This window comes from Nyctibius grandis, chromosome 6 (assembly GCF_013368605.1).
Source record: "Nyctibius grandis isolate bNycGra1 chromosome 6, bNycGra1.pri, whole genome shotgun sequence".
Taxonomy (NCBI): domain Eukaryota; kingdom Metazoa; phylum Chordata; class Aves; order Nyctibiiformes; family Nyctibiidae; genus Nyctibius; species Nyctibius grandis.
This window is the reverse complement of record NC_090663.1, coordinates 24,890,813-24,905,409: the sequence shown is the minus strand read 5'-3', so window position 1 is coordinate 24,905,409 and position 14,597 is coordinate 24,890,813.

Below are 14,597 nucleotides of genomic sequence, written 5' to 3'. Positions count from 1 at the left end.
TTAACATCAACAGCAAATATAGCAAAGTCATTCAACATGGCTCTAAGTGTATTTCCGTTGCAATGGAGGTGTCAAATAAACATCTAAACAAGCATATAATATAAAAAAAAGCACAATCAGCTACGATGCAAATAGAATATTTGTTAAGAGATGTATTATAAATTTCTAACACTGCCCCTGTTGATACAATTCAGAATACAAAAGAAGGAAGGTTGCATAATAATAAACAATATTTTCAAAGCTTCAGTCTTTCTGGAAGGTCAGGAAAGGCCTGGTTCTGTCATCCTTATGCACACTGATTTGTGCTTTATTTGAGCAGTAGAAATCTATTTGTCCTGGGTTTCTTACTGCTGTTTGAAAATAATGCTACTAATGCCATAATTCAGAAAGGATATAGTCAAGACTAAAGATAATTGAAAATTAAGTCATACTTTGCCTCAGTTTGGATTAGGTGTTTGTGAGCTCTGTTTGTGTCAGCATCATAAAAGTAAGCTTTTGGGATAAAGATGGATTTTTACTGCTTGTTTTTAGGACACCTCAATTACAGTGCTTTATATAATATAAATGTGGTTGATTCTTTGTACGCTAGCTGCTTTCCCTCAGATGGAATATTTTATAAAGGAAGTGGGATGTAAACTGGTTAAACTGTCATTGGATAGTCCTTTAAGAAATATTTTCAAAAGTTGCAGCTTACTGAGCTGCACCCCGGGATCTTGTCCATCTTTCAGCAATGCCAGGCGAAACACAAGTACAAAAATGCATGATTTATTATCTGTATGTTTCTATTTACTTGCAAAGATTTTCCTTTAGGTTTTCTTGAAAAAAGCTAATGTCATCCAAGAAAAAAGTTTGTTTTTCTTCTCCCAGAAATACTACTAGGAGGCTTGGATATGTTTAATTATTTACACATTACTTTTAAAAAATATTTTTAACATAAGCTCTCTAAAATCAAATAAGTAACATTTGTTTCTTATGTGTAGGTTGCAGTTAGACTACCTTTTCTGCATTTGTGGGATTTTATTAAGTACTATTTTAATGATGTCTGTCAGAGCATACTTTGGATGTTATCCTAATTTGTGTATGTTGATAGAGAATGGATTTAGCCTAATTTTGTCAGATTGTTAAAGAAAATTGGCAGAGTCCGGGTCTCTAGGTTTGCTGGTTTTATTAACAACTCAGAGTTGGACCACCACCGCAGTGAATGGTACCTGACTCAAATTCACTATCGGTTTATATAGAAACTAATAATCAATTACATCATAAACATTTCATAAGCTTCTGTTAATAATCTACTAACTATTTCAATTCCTCTTTCTTCCTTCATCAAGAGTCCACAAAAGTCCATTCTTTTCCATTGTTTAGCTGATCTTTGTGTTCTGGTTCCACTCCGACTCCGGTCGACAACCCGTCCTCGATGTTCTTGCTGTGATCGGCGTCCTTAATATTCTTGCCGTGATCAGCGTCCCGTCCTGATCCAGGACGATCAGAGTCCAGTTCCCACCGCCTGTGTCTCCTAAACATTCAACCTTAAAAACAACTGAAGTTATGTTTAAAACCTTATCTATACTAATTTTTATTTCTAAGTGTCCTATATTTCTTTTAAGGTAAAGAAAAGGTTACCCATACATCCCCTTTACTAAAATCATCAGAAGGTAATACTTCTAGGCCTACTCCTGCTTAGCTACTCATTAAGCTTTGATTGATGTTTTGTTCAGTCATAGGTCAGGATTACACAAGGAGCTCTGAGAACAATATTCATGGATTGTGAAAGTCCACCTGTGTTTATTCAGATAGACTTATATTAATTATTCTATTCACTATTCTATTTCACCCCTATTGATTCTTGTCTCTCTAACTCGTAAGAACATTTTCATTAATCGTGTGAAAATTTCTATAACACAGATATCATAGAACTGATTCTCTACCTTTCTTTTTCCATATTTATTGTCTTATCTTCTAGCACTTATTGCCAAAGAAGCTCTTATTACTAGCAAGAGAGGTGAAAAGCCAAGAATGAGACTTGTAACAGTATTTAACATATAAGTACAGAGGAACACAGTGATGCTGCAGAAGATCGTTGTTATTTTTACTCTACATTCTACAGACATTCGTGAAAATATGAAGTGTTTAACATCCCCGACTCTCTTTGAAATAGTAGAACTTTAGAGAATTATTAGTTACATTACAATGAAATACAAATAATAATAATATGATCTACCAAAATAGCAAATTTGGCGTCTGTGGGTGAATCATCCCACAGTTCCCACGTATGTTTCATTAGCTCTACACTACATTTATAAATAGCAGAAAATCATGAAAAAATAAATAAGTAGCATGTATCATGGGCTCAATCAAGTTCAAATGTGCACTATAATTTCTTACTTATGGAAAATCAGTTCCCTCTTCTACTAAAAAGTATCCAATAAATACCATTATGGCCCAGCAATTGTAAAATTTATTAATTTTTACTTGATATTACTAGCAAACAATACTGCAAAACACTGATATATATTTTATAAGTATAGTTAATTTTTTCTCCCTTTGCCATATATCCATTACATTACATTATGTTAGTCATCATTTGTTAGCAAGGCTTCAGTAAAAGCCTGAAAGACCTTCCTGTATCAGCATAGCTATGATAGCTAGTTTACTCAGTATTGTAAAATAGTAAGTTAAGTTTTAGTGTATGTAAACTGTATTGTACGTGATAATAAAAACTGATCTCAATTTTTAAATTGCTTTATTTTAGTACTGGCTAACAGGAAAAGTGAGTCAACTGTTTTTCTTGTCCTTTCCCCAAGCTTCTCTTTTTTTCTTTCTCTTTCATTCACTGGTTGGTAAGAAGTTTCCCACTTCTGCATAATGTTATGTATCCTGTTCTACCATAGGCCTTTCATTGCAACCACACAGAAATTAAGATCACATCTTGCCCATTTTACACTTATTCATCTCCTTGCTTGTACCATTTTTCTTCTGCTTATAAACCTGACGAGAAAATAACACAAGACATAATTCTTTCCTCTGATAAATGTCTTTCAACTTACTATGTATTTTGCAGTTTAAATGTCACTTTTACAGAAAATGTTTTGTCATGGTGGGAAATTGTTTTAAATTTAAAAATATAATAAAATATAATAAATATAATAAAATAAAAATCATATTGAGCTTAAATAACGATACGGAAACAACCATTTATCTCTGAAAACCTATGGGTTAGATGTGGCAAGTTTGTTTTCATGTTTTTGCAAAGTTTATATTAAGTTGAACTGTTAAGACATAATTATAAATCAAATAAAAGAAGATTGTTTTGACACTGAAACCAACATAACTGAATAAATGGGATAACTGTATGTTCTTCATTTCACAGGCTTAAATTCTTGCTTGGATCAGGAAGTTCATGTCCAGGTTGCAACATGGCTGGAGACAGGCAGAGCAATGGGCACAGCACAAGTGGGGACTAGAACCCTGGGCAGGGCTGAGGGCCAGCGCAGGGTAAGGCTGGCTGGTCGTGGCCATAAAGGCATTGGTGAACTCAGACCTGACATTTCCCAAGTGTGATCCATAAGAAGCAATGCTTTAGAACTTTGCTTTTATGACAATTTCCTGCTAATATTCAATCATCTACAAATAGACACCTCATTGCTTTCAACTTTCCAAGGGCGAGAGCTGATTTACACAGATGTTCTTGGTAAAGAGAAAATTGTTTCCTGTAAATATTTTCTCTACAAGTGTAAGCTATAATGGATTGACAGTGACCTCCCTTTCCCCACTGAGCTGGTAGGTATTTGCATATTTTCACTCAGCCTACTTTTCACTTGAAAAAGATTGTTGACAGAGAAAGTCAGTATTTTGTGTTGTCTCTGCCAGAGTGTGAAATGTGACAGTTGTCTAATATTCCTGTAAAAAAAGAGCAAATAGGTATTTTTGATATATAAAATGACCTAATTTCTTGGATTTTGTGTACCCAAGCTGACAGAGAACAGTGGTTATAGATATCTGTGTTTGTGTGTGTGCACATAGATCTCCTTTCTAATTAAGGTTTTGTAATATTAATATCAGAATACTAATCATCACTGCAAGTTATTCTAAAATGTTTTTTTACTTATTGTAGATTCAGACACTATAAAACCATAAGTATTCATACTGATAACTGGAATAATGCAGATGATAGTGCTTCCTTGAATTCTGTGTGAATTAGAACTGGAGCTTTTGGAAAAATCCACAGTCTCTTTTCACGTCACCCCCTCAAAATATTTTAGTAGTTTAGGGTAACTTTTCAATTCACTAGAAGTTGCTACTGCTAACAAAGCTATTCATATTAAAAGATTTTCTTTTAGTGTTTGAAACCCTGTTTTCTTTGCATTATTTCTATATTCTGCTCATTTCTTCCTGTTTAATATGTCTGACAAAACTTCAGATACAAATTTATTCTGTTTTGCGTATAGTTCTTCTACATAATATGAAATCATGCAACTAATGTTTTACACAAGATGATGCACTTATTTATCAATATATGTTATTTAACAGTTAAAACTGTCATTTAAAAACATGTCAGACATCACTCCTTGAGCACAGAAGAATTTTGAAATATGTTTGTATCTATACGTATTTGGAGGGCATATGAACTTCAAATTAAATTAGAAAAAATCTGAGATTGTTCAAAAAAAAAAATATAGTAAAGATTTGTTCAACCCTGTCTGACACATCCTCTTTTTTCCCCTAACTGACTGTCTATGTTCAGCTCTTATCACTATAGAATTGCTATAGAATTGTATTTTCCAGTTACCCAGAGCCCAATGTCAATCCAAGTGCTGAGAGAGCATGTCTGCAATGGGATGTACAATTATTATACTTTGAACCTTTTAATGGTAATTTTGACCTCTCTTTTCTGGACATTTCTTGAGGTCAGCTGTGTAATCCTTCAGAATCCAACTGGCAATAGTCAGGATGCTAAAGGACACATGGCTCACTGCAGCCACAAAATCTCCATGATTATCCTTGTACCATACCCAATACTACAGGAGAGAATCCATCACTGCTTCTCAAGAAACAAAGATCCGAGTGATACTAATGCAAACTTCGGAGGAAATGATGAAAGGAAAATTTCTTATTGCACTTCTTGTGTGAAATACTTTGCATCAATGCTTTAATATTTTCTGTATGTGACTTATTTATTTATTTATTTCCTTAATTAGAAATTAAGGTGATTGATACCATATAGAAGGTACTTCAGACAGAATTTGACTAAATGTTTGTGAAAATATGGGTTGGTATGAAATATGCTATGTTAGATATTTTAAGATGAAATACTGTGGTACTACTTTAAATAAGCTATGATTCCTCCAGTGGCCCTCACCTAGTTGTTTGTAGAAATCATCTGAACCTTTTGGAAAAACAAGTTCTAAGTAAGACCTGTATACTAGTAACAGTATGTGCTATCTATTTAAGTCTTTTTGGTTTCTTCTTATCATATATGTTGCAAATAATAATCCTAAAACGTGAATTCCCAGCTATGCTTTATTTTTGATTTCAAATATTCCCTGTAAATGGTAGGAATATTACTCTCATTACTCTTACCTGGCCAAGGTTAAACATGTGTACTGGTTTTGTCTGAGATGGAGCTAATTTTCTTCATAGGAACTTGTATGGTTTTATGTTTTGGATTTGTGACTAAAACAGTGTTGATAACATACCAATCGTTTAGCTACTGCTGAAGAGCGCTTGCACAGTGTCAATGCCTTCTCTGTTTCTCACACTGCCCTGCCAGTGAGTAGGCTGGAGGTTCACAAGAAGTTGGTAGGGGGACTGAGATGGGACAATAGACCCCAACTGATCAAAGGGACTATATGGTGGTGTGCTCAGCAATAAAAGCTGGGGGAAGAAGGAGAAAGAGGAGGGTGTTCAGAATTAAGGTGTTTGTCTTCCCAAGTAACCGTTACACATGAAAGAGCCCTGCTTTCCTGGAAATTGCTGAGCGTCTTCCTGCCAATGGGGAGTAGTGAATGAATTCTTTATTTTTCTTCGCTTGTGTGCACAACTTCTGCTTTATCTATTAAACTGTCTTTATCTCAGCCCACAAGTTTTCTCACTTTTGCTCTTCTGATTCTTCCTCCCCCTTCTCACTGTCAGGGGAGTGAGTGAGCAACTGTGTGGGGCTGAGCTGCCTACTGGGTTCAACCCACAAACACAAGACCCATTTTCCTGTTGTAAGCTATTTTTCACTAAAACTTCTTTGTTGCTACTTAAGCACATATTGATTTCTGGAGTACTGTCTTCCATATTTATCTTTGTTAGAAATGTGAAGAAAAAGAGCTACCCCAAAGTAAAATGTACATAACTTTACCCTTCATTCCAATAAAATTAATATGAAATTATAGACAGCTTGTAGTCCAAAAATCTTATATGCCATATATTGTTATGACTAAACACTGAGCTTGATGAAAAGGCTGCAGTAATACTGCTGGCATAGTTAAAGAAAAAATTGTACCAAAGCAGCATGAGTGTTTTATATATTATTCATAGAAGAGAATATCCTTCCCATTGAGACATACTCACTATCATCTTCACAGAATGTAAATCCAAGAACACTAAAGAGTAAAAAAAAAAAAGTATAACTGATGCTGAAAATATATTTTCTCTAGTCAGAAATATTTATCCATAGTGAGTTGGGGAATTAATTACTTCTAAACATATATGGGGATTGATGTCAAAAGCCAACCCTTTTGTTAATGACATGCATAGACTATATGCCATTTGACTTGCTCTCCAGAAAATATGAAAATAGTATAATGTAAAGTTATACCTGTTCCAGGAAAAAAAAAAGAAAAGTAAATTTGTAAGTTAGTTTATAAATAATTCTGAGACCAGCATTAGCAAGCGCATTTAAGTAAATATTTTCAAAATCTAACTGAAATTTTAGAATGTTAACTTGTGTCTCTTAAAACATGCAAATCAAGACAGAATAGTGTAAAGCATCTGCAATGTCTAATTTGGTGAGTTATCTTATCAGAAATACGTACACTAAAAAAAAAGTATTACCAATATTATCTGGGTAAAATTGCCATTCTAACTCTGAGACTGTTATGTTTAAAGTAATGAAGAATAATATTAAATATACAACTTTCCTGAATCTTGATGCAACATAAAAATAACTCTTAAGTCTTACAGGGACACTTGGCATTGTTAGAGTACTAATACTGTATTCTTGCCACTTTTCTGAGTATCACCTGATTCAGCGTTTTAGAAGCCCAAAATTTATAGAATTTGATTTTTTCCTTTTTTTTTTTTCAGTTTTTATTACATTGATATCTTAAGTTCAGGAATAAATTGGTCAGTTACCTGGCATGAAAGTTCTTTCCTCAGCAGCATTGTTTTGTGCAAAAGAGAATATTTTGACAGATAATAGAAAATCTTCTCTCATTACTTTAGAATGTAATCGCCTATTACTAAACTGAGAAAGGATCTAATTAAAAACAGTGTGATTCATGGCATGTTTGTTACTGATATAATATGGTGTGTCAACTGAAAACAAATTTTGAGCCTTAAAGCTACATTGACTTATATTTTTTTTTCTCATTTCTTGTTCTCATACATTCTGCTCCTCTTTCCATCTGTCCGTTTTTAAATTGTTTTTTTTCTCCCTAAGAAATCTGTAGGGTCAGCCTTTTCTACCAATTATATTTCCATAGCTGATGAGAATACTAACCATTTAGTCAATTTCTGTAGCAACTCATAATGAGCAGATGACTGCAGTGTGATGAATAACCTACCAGAGTTTGGATAGTTCTCAGTTCATAAACAGTACATAAAAAGTGATCAGTAATTCATCTCATTATGTGGACAGAAATTTGATAAACATGCAACTCATTAATGAAATATGTGATACTTTTTGAAAATGTAAGTAAACAATCATCATTCAGAAAGTAGATTTCTGCAAAGGCTGTTATTGGAATAACAAAAAAACTCCACAAACCCAAACATGTAATAAAGCTTTAAAACGTAATGTCTAATATATATAATGGTTGACTGAATGAGACAACTAAACGGCTAATTAGTATAATGTACTCAGAATGGTTGTTTTCATCTTCTAGGTAGGGATCTGGTTCCAGGATAGGAAGTATTATGTGGAATGGAGACTCGGATTCCCTTCCCCAAATTTTCTGTACCCAAGCAAAATAATCGTTTTAATGGAAGAGGAAAGCATACTATACATTTCACAACTACAGTTGCGAATACTAGACTACAGCACTCAACTATAGCTTTCAGCTCTCAAACATCACATTCTTTCCAGTGTTTGTCACTTTCTCCTTACTTCTGTCATCAGAGGAGGAGGAACACTGCTCTGAATTTTGTGCTTTCCAAGGCTTTCTTTTTGTTTGACTCATAAATTCCTGCTTTTTAGCCTTTACAGAGCAACTTTAATTGCAAAGATGTAACTGTAATAGTGAGTATGAAATGGTGGTCTATGTATGGAAAATCTAAGCTTCAACATTTGTTACTAATTAAAATTACTAATTCCATGAATTCTGCTGCTTTGGCATCTCTAATTGAGAAACATATGCAAATCTGGCAATGTGATATAATTTGCTGAAGATTATCTCCCTTATGAGGAGAGGCTGAGGGAGCTGGGTCTCTTTAGCTTAAAGAAGAGGAGACTGAGGGGTGACCTCATTAATGTTTATAAATATGTAAAGGGCAAGTGTCATGAGGATGGAGCCAGGCTCTTCTCAGTGACATCCCTTGACAGGACAAGGGGCAATGGGTGTAAGCTGGAACACAGGAGGTTCCACATAAATATGAGGAAAAACTTCTTTACGGTGAGGGTGACCGAACACTGGAACAGGCTGCCCAGAGAGGTTGTGGAGTCTCCTTCTCTGGAGACATTCAAAACCCGCCTGGACGTGTTCCTGTGTGATATGGTCTAGGCAATCCTGCTCCGGCAGAGGGATTGGACTAGATGATCTTTCGAGGTCCCTTCCAATCCCTAACATTCTGTGATTCTGTGATTCTGTGAAGATTCTAGACAGAGCAGAAGTGTATGATCTTTTCTTACAGTGACCTGCTGATGTCTGGTACTCTGAAGATTTATTTTCTATTGTCATCTCTCAAACTTCATCTCTTCATTGAAAATACTGATTATAAAGTACTGTAAGTCACTCCTTATGACATTTCAATGCATACATTTGGGACTGAAATGTTTAAATATGAGAATCTTTGGAGGAATATTATTGTAATGGAAAGAATTCTATGAATGATTTTTTATATGAAATACCATATAAAACATGAAGATTATTGTATTATACTAGTTTGGTTTGGGGCTGTGTGTCTGGATAAGTATAACTTCAAATTCACTAGGCATGACTAGTTAGATACATGTGATGAGCTCCCCAGACTTACAATTTTACAGACTAGAAAGTTAAGATTTTTTTATAAAGAAACTTTATAATTTCACATTTGTAATGACATTGCTTTTAGCATTTCCTATCCAATAATATCACTAGTGGAAAAAGTGTAAATGAAGATTGTGTTTGGAGTGTTCTTTAATATTAGTATTAATAACTGCTAAGTTAATTAGAAACATTCTCTTTTCCTGAATGTATCAGTAATTGTAAACAAACTTCCCCTTTCTTAGATTCAGTGTTTGTGGGACTGGGTCCTGATGTATCTTACAAAACAGAATGATCAGATTACCGAAACTGAAAGCCTGGATATCAAGAAGCTGTGAAACCAATAGATTCTTGGACTCCTACACTGTTTATATGTTACTTTTCCTATTCCTGTTCTTGTGTTAGCTTTGAAAGGGAATAGATAGCTAATGGGGGCTTTATTGGTACTATGGTTTGACTTTTTAAAATTTTATTTTCCTTTCTGTACTGCTGTAATTTAAACAAGCAGGGGATATTTAGAAGAATATTTACGGTATAAAATATTTCAGTGTCCTTCCATGAAAATACAATTTCCGTGATGACATTAGTAAGGTAAGATGCTAAATCCTTTTAAAAAGCAGTGGGGTACAAGGTCCAAAATCGCTAAGAAATTATTACTTGAGTTTCTCCTCTTCTATCCACTCAATCAGGTCAGAGATGAGCAACAGATATTCAAAACTTTCAGTCTTGAAAAGTCCTGTGAAAGTGTTTTTAAGAAAAAATGTTACTTAAAAAGATAAAAAAAAATAATAATAATAATTTCATATCACACATTAATTTCACATCAGAATGCCTATGAGGTGAACTTAACTCTCACGTTAAGCTCTTACATTTAAAATAGATCTACACAACACTTAAGATTTTTGTGAACTGATTTTCTTTAGAACAGAAGTGTTCTAATAACCCCTTAAGTAAACTAAAAGTAATTTAATGCAATTTCAGCTGTATTCAGCTGTGCAACTACATCTTGATTAAACTCATTGTTGGCCTAAGTATAATCACATGTTGATTTTTTTTTCCTTCTCTATTTCTTTAGAGATAAGGATCAGTTGCATTATTTTGATCAGCTTACACTTTAGATACACATCACCAATTAGTGTCCTACTTCCCTAGATTTTATTTTTAAGTCTATTTTTCAGAGGGGAAAACCACAAAGAAATTCTGCTAATTCTCTGAAATATCAGTACATTACAATATAGTAAATGAAAGGCTATTATTTTTCAGAGTGGTCTGTACACTCAAGCTTCCAAAAGAAATGGGTTGTTGAATTGATTATAATTTGTGTGGAATTGACTGTACATCCATGTTAAGCAATTTTTTACAAAATTACATAAAATTGGACCATCACCACAGCATTATCTATTGCACGCTATTGTAACTAAATATTGTAACCTTAAATAGAAACTTGTTTGATATGTATAATGTTCTGTAAAATTTAGTCTTACTGAAACTTATTTTTAGAAATGGTACAAATGTTTATGCTAAACACATTTTGTAGAATTTGCAAGGAATGCAAAAAAAGTCCAAGTAAGTTCAAGTGAATGTTTAGTGACAACACTTAAAAACTGCATTTGAGGGCAGTAGCAGAGAAGATGAGGTGACTTTTATTGTTCTCTTCCAGAAGCATGGCACCTTTTCTCCATATCTCTAAAGAATCTAGCATGCTGCATGCAGATGAACCCAGCCTTTCATGGCCAGCTGCAGGATCTTAGCATTTCAAGACAGACTTATGAAAAGGTTCATTCAGCTCCATCAATCTAGCATACTGAAGACTTCTTGAAGTTAGTATTTTGCTTCTTTTCATTAAAAAAATCCTTAAATGGGAGCTCTTCCATTAGCCTAAAATAGAAATTCAACAATACTTCAGCTCACTCCAAACCATCTGTTTACACTCATTTCTATCACAAACTTCTCAGTGATTTGCATTTTACTCAAGCTGTCAGTTCTGCCTTTGCAAACGTTAAATAACATCCCACAATTGTGGTAGTTCTTTTCAGTCATAGTGCTAGGATAAATTTTCAGCAGAAGGAAAGGCTCAAGATAGCTGTATGTATATGTGAAAGTTAGCTGAAATAATGTAAAAAATCAAGCAGTGCAGACAGACTACATTGTTCAGGACACTGTTTTTAAAATTTATTCCACTAACAATATGCGAGTTACACAACACAAATACAGGCATGTCTTTAATACAAGTTTGCCATGTAAATGATGCTAGCTGTAGCCTCCACACAACATTAAATTATAATTTTCCCCGACTTGTTAGAAAAAGAGCTCCATTATAATTATGAGCTACATGTGACTCTGAGGTCATCATCTAAAAATAGATTTAAATTATCTATTATATTATCTTTTCTGGTTTATTTTTTTTTTCAGTAGTTTTGTCCCTGTTTCTCAGGAGGATATACTACCTAAAAAGAAAAAAAAAAACACACACCAATAAAAATCTTATCAGAAGATCTCATATTCTCTTTTCCATGTGTTTTCAAAAACACCTCCTCTCTTTTGACTTCAGGAATACTGATGTACGTTGCACTAATTTTCAGTGTCATTAATGTATCCCTATGCAAAATGTGGAGTGAAAGCAGAACTTAAAATAAAGAAAGAAAGACAAATTTATGTAAATGATCCAATATTCATGAAAAATACTTTACTGGTCACTTAACAGGAATAGGTCTCTTACTGATTCTTTAAAAACTGCTAGTCATTGACCAGGTTTTATGATGCAGATCTCAAATACCTGCGGGTGATAATATCAGGGCTTGAAGCTGATAAATACAGGAAGTTGTGCACAGAAATATTTGGCTTTATAACTAAATTTAAAAATTTACAAATTTAAATGAATTTATAATGTAATCAAATACGTTCTCCAATTCATGTTCCATCTACCATCTGTTGTCTACAGTAGTTTAAGGATTACGGAATTAGGTTGACACGTTTGGCTGTATTCATTTAAATATCCAAATCATTAAGAAATAAGAGGATTCTTCATTCTTTCCTTTTTCAAATTACACTTAATCTGAAAAAAAAAACCCACCTCTTTTCATAAGAAGTTCTGAATTTGCAGCTGAAGCAAGTAAAGTTATTTCTTATGTAGATAACAGATAGGCAGAGGTAGCCACAATGCAGTTTCTTAACACTGCCTTACTAGTGCGTGTTTGATCTCAAAAGCACCTCTTATGTGGAAAGAGCTCACTCCATTTCTATTGATGAGAAATTCTGTCCATTCTACAGCTTTTGCTAAAATATACGGTTCTTAATGTGGTGGTGGTTTAAGGAAAACAGGACTGATAACGGATATATTCACCACTTTGGTGAAGGGTCTGGAGGGCCTGACCTATGAGGAATGGCTGAGGGAGCTGGTGTTGTTTATCCTGGAGAAGAGGAGGCTCAGAGATGACCTTATTGCAGTCTACAACTACCTGAAGGGAGGTTGTAGTGGAGTGGGAGTTGGCCTCTTCTCCCAGGCAACTAGTGATAGGACAAGAGGACACAGCCTCAAGCTTCGCCAGGGGAGGTTCAGGTTGGACATTAGGAAGAATTTCTTTTCAGAAAGGGTTATTAGACATTGGAATGGGCTGCCCAGGGAGGTGGTGGAGTCACCATCTCTGGATGTGTTTAAAAAAAAGACTGGACATGGCACTTAGTGCCATGGTCTAGTTGACATGGTGGTGTCAGGACTCGATGATCGCAGAGGTCTCGTCCAACCTGATTGATTCTGTGATTCTGTGATATCAGCCTACATCTAGAATAACTTAATTGATTGCAGTTATTTGAAGCTGTTATCTCATGCTTCAACAACAGAACAAAGATGTGGTTTAAAAACACACTTTGCAGAAAAACTGTAGAAAAATTTTAGCCAGACATGTATGATGATTTTAAAAGACTTTAGCAAAGGGATAAAAAAGTGAAAAAATAGAATATGAAAGGTAGTAAATACTCAAAAACAATGGGGAGGAGGGAAAAAATCAGCAATCATACTTTGCTCTTGACCTGCTGAGAAATCAGTAAAAAATTCCATAGTACATCTAGTCATGAGTTGTAAATTGCAGTCAGAAACAGTATAATGGATTAAAGCGGTGATGTGAAGCCTCTTGGTTATTGGTCTGTATGGCTTATATTAGCAGGCTGCTTGCATCTCCTCAGGCCTAGGTAACTAAAATTTTTTTATTCATATGTTTAGGCATCAAACACCACCAGTATTTTTTAGCTTTGCTTTGGACTTTTATATACTGAAACTGCACAGCCAACAAACCAGGCAAGTTGTCTTTCTATTTACATGCAATCATAATTAACATAATTTGAGCAGCAGGAGGATGGTACTTGGAAGATCATAGAGATTTCATTTTTTTCAAAGTTACAGTAAATGATAGCCTGGGTAAACACAATTTAAGTTTGATTCCAGTAGTGACCTTTTTGTGATTTATAAATATTTAAACTCAGTTTCTACTTGCTTTAAAACCAAAAATGAGAAAATTATTTTTACAGGTAAGATTCTGGTTTCTAGTTGTGCGAAACTATTGTCTTCTACAAGTACTATTTTATAGTTTTTTAGCTAGACATGCTATTATTTAAAGAAAGAAACAAGATATAAGACTTTTTGTTTTCTAGTTACAAATATCTCTTTATGTCTTTAAATCTTAGGAAACAGAAATCACTCGGTTTTCAAGGTACAAAATGACATCTAGTTTCAGTTAAAAGAAAGAAATACAGAGGTGCGTGTTTAGTGCATTCACAACATTCTAACGACACAGGCATGATAGATTTGTAGATTGAGATAATATATTCTACTAAATCAGCTTTCATGATGGAATGATCAGACAAGCTTTCAGACTCACAAGCTCTTCTTCAGATCTGAAAGAAAAGCTCTCTGAAGGAAAGCAGCAGCTTGAAAAACATTGATTACAATTTCATTAGATATACACCAATTAAACTAGCTACCAAATGTTATTCAGTCCTTAGTAAATTCTTTGACCAAATGTCTTTGACAGAAAGATCATTTTTCTGAATTAATATCTATTGCTCACATTGCCCCACCAACGAGTAAGCTAGAGGTTCACAAGAAGTTGAGAGGGGACACAGCTGGGACAGCTGACCCCAACTGACCAAAGGGATATTCCATACTTTATGATGTCATGTTCAGTAATTAAAGCTGGGGGAAGAAGGAGAAAGGGG